Raw genomic sequence first — 5548 nt, 5'->3', positions numbered from 1 at the left:
CACACACACACACACATTCACACACACTGACACACGCACACACACCCCACTTGTGATGCGTGTGTCCTTCCTCTCAGTCATCAATTGAGGATAATCGTCTCTTTCAGGCCTGTGATCTGCCATCCACTGAGCCCACAGGGGGTCACGTTTCAACCCGCCACAGAGAGGTAGCGCGGGGCGGCTGGGTGCACCTCCTAATCACCTTCTGAAAGCTGGGATACAGATGTCAAACAAACACGTTGCTTTAAACTAAATAAATACCAGAATCTGAATAAAAGAGGAGGGTTTGGGGGTTGGGGTGGGGGGCAGGGTAGTATCGTGGTTAAGGTGCTTGTTCGACAAGCACACTGTTATACAGCACTAACTTAATCCTCCTTGAGTAAGAAGCCTCCAGCCCTCTATATCGGATATTGTGTATTTGGATTTGCACCTCATCATTTACCCCTGATCCCCGGCTTTTACTGTAAATGTTACCGTCAATTAACTATTTATTTTCTTAAACCATTTACTTGCAAAGTTGCTGTACTGCAACTATGCAAATAATCACTGCACAATGTTTTCCCCACAGGCTGAATAAAGATATCTAGAAGTGATTCATCTTATCGTATCTTGTCTTATGCCTGCGCCTTAATATCATGCATATCAATTCACGGTAGGACGCTTGGCATGGCTCTTCTAAATTATGAAATGGTAAACAAGGGCGTATTAAGGTGAGTGGAAGGTGATGTGTTCATGTTGTGTTTGGCACAACACAAGTATTGGAGTGGCATGACAAGATCAATCACTCAGCAGGGAGCTCGGCAGGGAAGAGGTTCAAAATGACATTGTGCCTTCAAAAACAGGAGCACATCCTCACATGTTTATCGACAAACCTGTTTAATCCGGTGGCTTCGGGATTTGAATGAATGAATGCATTTTTCTCTTGCCACCTGCAGTGATCACGTGATCAGCTCGCAGTGGTCAGGTGATCAGCTGATAGTGGTCGCTTGATCAGCTGGCAGTGGCGGGGTCTCAGCTGTACAGATGTGTTTCCTTGTGTACGGGCGGTACAGATGTTTTCCCCGGCGTATCAACAGCACAGATGTTTTCCCCAGTGTATGAACAGTACAGATGTTTTCCCCAGTGTTGTTACGGGACAGCTGTTTCCCCTGGCGGGAGCGGTGAAGGCTCACTCATTCACTCACAACCGTCCACTTGGCTGTCAACGCAAAGTCACGTAAACAAAAGGGTCACCACACAGGCGTACAGACCGGGTGACATCTACATTCAGACGTACATGCACACATGTGTCTGTCTGTGTGTTTGTGTGGTTCTGACTGTGTGTGTGTGTGTGTGTGTGTGTGTGTGTGTGTGTGTGTGTGTGTGTGTGTGTGTGTGCAGTGGTGGAGGGGGCAGTCGGTCTGCGAGGAGAGGAAGTGGGACGGTGTAGCCCCGAGCATTCAGAGACTCCCGGGGAGGAATGTTTATTCCTGCCCACCGCCTTTCATCTCGTCCTGTTAATCACTTCCTGCACACTGTATATGAACTGCAACCCCCCCCCCCCACACACACACACACACATACACACACAAACACACACACACATTCTCACACACACACACACACACACACACACACACACACACACAAACACACTCAGCCTCCACTCTCGGCCGCCGGTCACTTATCAGCGGATGGGAAGAAGAGGGGCGCCCATCTTGGTTGTGCTCACAAACACACAAAGACAGACACACATACACACACACGCACACACACACACTGCAGACAGCCGGCCGTGACCCAGGAGATGACGAAGGAGATAAGCAACCCTATGAGGATTATGGGATGTCCAATAGTTATATATTTTGATGAGAATCAATCAAACAGCCCTTCCACTTGCTCCTATTGTCATGCACGATTTGTATTCTTTCTTTATTTTTTTTTGATTTGTGCATGAACCCTGTTTGACGGTATTTGTAGACAACACACCAGACCACAACTCACAAGGACTTCTGTTCTGAAATAGCACAGTAATCAACTTAAAGGGTGTCTTACTTTTACATCTACAGACACAGACACACGTGTACTCACACACGCACACACAGACACAAACACACGCGCACACGCACACACACACACACACACACACACACACACACACACACACACACACACACACGCACACACACACACCTCTCCACCCATGGTCAGCTCTGCCCCTGTAGGCATCTGAGAACATTTACGCAGGGCAGGAATTTAAAGCGTCTAATCCCAACACCTGGCAGATGAATTGGAGATGGAGCACCAAGGCCGTTGTGCATCTGAGCGACACGCAACGTGTCGGGATCCATGTGTCTCCGTGCAGGCCGGCCCCCTGGTTCTGATTTCTGGACCCCCCCAACCCCCCCCTCCAAACACACTAGGCTTTCTGGGGTATCTATCTCCATACAAAGAACCATAGTCAAAGCACCATGCATCAGTTTATCCAAATGTGAAACACATCACAAACACACAAAAACGCACAAAACTGAGAGCACACATAGACTGATACATGCATGAACACACACACAAACAGGCGCGAGAACGCACGCAAACACACACACACACGCGCGCGCTTACACGTGCACGGACACACGCACACACACACATATGCATACATGTGCACTCACACAAACGTGCAAGCAGACACACACAGATACGCACACGCACGCACACAACCACACCCACAAACATCGTTACACACAGAGACGACTCCTGTATTGATTATGTACAATCCATATCGCTGCACCATATAGCGTGGTGTGTGTATGTGTGCCTTGTTTCTCGGCAGTGAGGAGTCATCACGGTGACTAAACATGGTTGGTACGCTGCCCATGCCGGTTTGCGTAATCCTGTGACATTACAACATCGGTATGTTATTGCAATATATAGTTGTTATAGTATTCAAAGATAAGGGGACAATCAGATTATTCTGATTGTCCCCTTCTAGGAGTGAATGTACATGCTTTTGTCTTTTGTTTGTGCATTCGATTTAATTGCCTGTATCATTGTCTCTCTCTCTCTCGCACATTGTGTCTTTGTCACTTGCCCTGCCCCCTGGGAGAACCGTTGCCTCACCTCGCCGAAGATGGGTAACGTCGTAAGGCGCGGTGGTGCTCAATTGTCATAACTGTTCATAACAGTTTATTTATACACTGTGGCACTACTGGGTGCGCAGTGGGATTAGGGCTTAGAGTATGGTATTAGATCGTAGGAGAGTGGCCTTTGAAGTGCGGCGTGGACCTGTCCTTTGATTGACACCCGAGGACACCTTTGATGTGATCGGCAGACAGACAGTCGCTCGTCCCTTCCTGTTGACGAAGGGGATCCGCCTCTGGCCGCACGCACGCGTGATGAACACAGCGCAGCCACACACTGTTGTTTAAGAAGTATAGATTCACAGGAGTCCTTGTTTTGGTGTCTGCATGGGTGAAAATTTGTGGAACCAAAGGTATAATGCATTTGTGTGTGTATGTGCTGTATGTGTGTGTGTGTGTGTGTGTGTGTGTGTGTATGTGTGTGTGTGTGTGTGTGCGTGTGTGTGTGTGTGTGTGTGTGTGTGTGTGTATGTGTGTGTGTGTTTGGGGGGGAGTTGTCACATACCTTTGTGTTTGAATAGATAGGCCAGTCTGCAAATTTGTGAAAGTATGTGTGATTTAGCGTATATGTGTATTTGAGTGAGGGGGTATTTGTGAGCCTGCATGTGTGTGCATGTGTGTGTGGAAATATATGTTTACCTAAAGTGTGTGTGTGAGTGTGTGTGTGTGTGTATGTGTGTGTGTACACACGTAAATGTGTGTGCGTACCTGTGCATAAATGTGTGTATTTGTGTGTGTGGGCGAAAATGTGTGTATGTACACGCCTACTTCTGACAGGGCTTGCGTGACTAGCTGAGAGAACAAGGAGTGTGAGCAGAGAGTGGAAAGGTTCCTCTCTTGCCTCGGGGGGAAATAGTAGGGCAATGTGCTCAACCAGCATCTCCTAATCCCAGAGAAACTTTTAAAAGCCATGTAAAACAGCGTAGCCCCTTAGGAAGCAACATGCTTCCCTCCCCCCAGAGTGTTTCCATGCTAAATTCAGCAAAAATCCTCGAGTCACCGTGGCAACATACTTGCAACAGAATCTGGTCTGGTGTGATCGCTGATGAGGTAAACACGAATATTCATGTACGTGTTTGCACAAAATGTGTGCAAACTTGTGTGTTTGTGTGTGTATGTGCTTGTGCGCTCCTGTGTGTGCGTCTTTGAGTGTGTGCGTGTGTGGTAACAAACATTGCTCACCGGCTGTCAATCACAGTTTACCTTGGGTAAGACAGTCATTAAAGGGGTAGTTCGGAATTTTGGACATAGGGCCTGATTCCTAAGTTAGCCTTGGTGTTCTTTATCATTGGAGACAGTTTTTAACACATTTCATTCAGTCCTTCTAGTTGCAGAGTTCGCTCGTGCTAGGCTAGCGCACGGCAATGGGCAATACTAGCCTGCTAATAAAACAGTCTTACCCACGCCACAGTACACCCGATGTAAATCAATTATAACGCCAGACTATAGATGTAAATGTCTGTGTTGATAGAATAATGTTAGAAATAAAACTAACCCTGCATCGCATGAATCATCGCATTTTGAGGGAGTACTTTCTCAGCAGCAGCGGAATTTAACCTAGGTATCAGTCCGCCGCTGCCGTAGCCTACTACCAGGAATATAACACTGCTGCTGAGACACTGCAAGTCCCTCAAAATGCAATGAATTGCAAGGTTGGTTTTATTTCTAACATTATTCTATAAACACAGACAATTTCATCGACCATCTGGCGTTATAGTTGATTTGCCTCGGGTGTACTGTGGAGTGGGTAAAACTGTTTTATTAGCAGGCTACTATTGCCCGTTGCCGTGCGCTAGCCTAGCACGAGCAAACTCTGCAACTAGAAGGACTGAATGAAATTTGTTGAAAACTGTCTCCAATGATAAAGAACACCAAGGCTAACTTGGGAATCAGGCCCTATGTCCAAAATTCCGAACTACCCTTTTAACAGATCCTCCAACCACCAAACCAGATCTCCAAGATTAAAGAAGAATGATTTTTTATTAATGTTTTACAAATGTTGTATTTATTTGTGGATTTTTTTCCTTTTGAATCTTAACAACGGCATTCAACATATTTCATTTGTACATTTGTGTTGGGGCATATGTGATGATCTAGAACACAGAGTCAGATATGTTGTCGTGAACTACACAATACCAAACAAATGGATGCATTTATGTGTATGTGTGTGTATTTGTGAATGTGTGTGTGTGTGGGGGGGTGTGTGTGTGTGTGCGTGTGTGTGTGTGTGTGTGTGCGTGTGTGTGTGTGTGTGCGTGTGTGTGCATGTAACCATGTGTATAGAGACAGAGTGACAGATGGAGAGGGTTTGTGTTTTATTGTTATGTGCGTTTGTATGTATGCATCAGGAGAGAGAAAGGAGAGAGAGAGAGAGAGAGAGAGAGAGAGAGGGAGAGAGGGAGAGAGAGAGGGAGAGAGAGAGAGAGAGGGAG

This window comes from Pollachius pollachius (genome assembly GCF_949987615.1).
Source record: "Pollachius pollachius genome assembly, chromosome: 19".
Taxonomy (NCBI): domain Eukaryota; kingdom Metazoa; phylum Chordata; class Actinopteri; order Gadiformes; family Gadidae; genus Pollachius; species Pollachius pollachius.
This window is presented reverse-complemented; position numbering follows the sequence as displayed.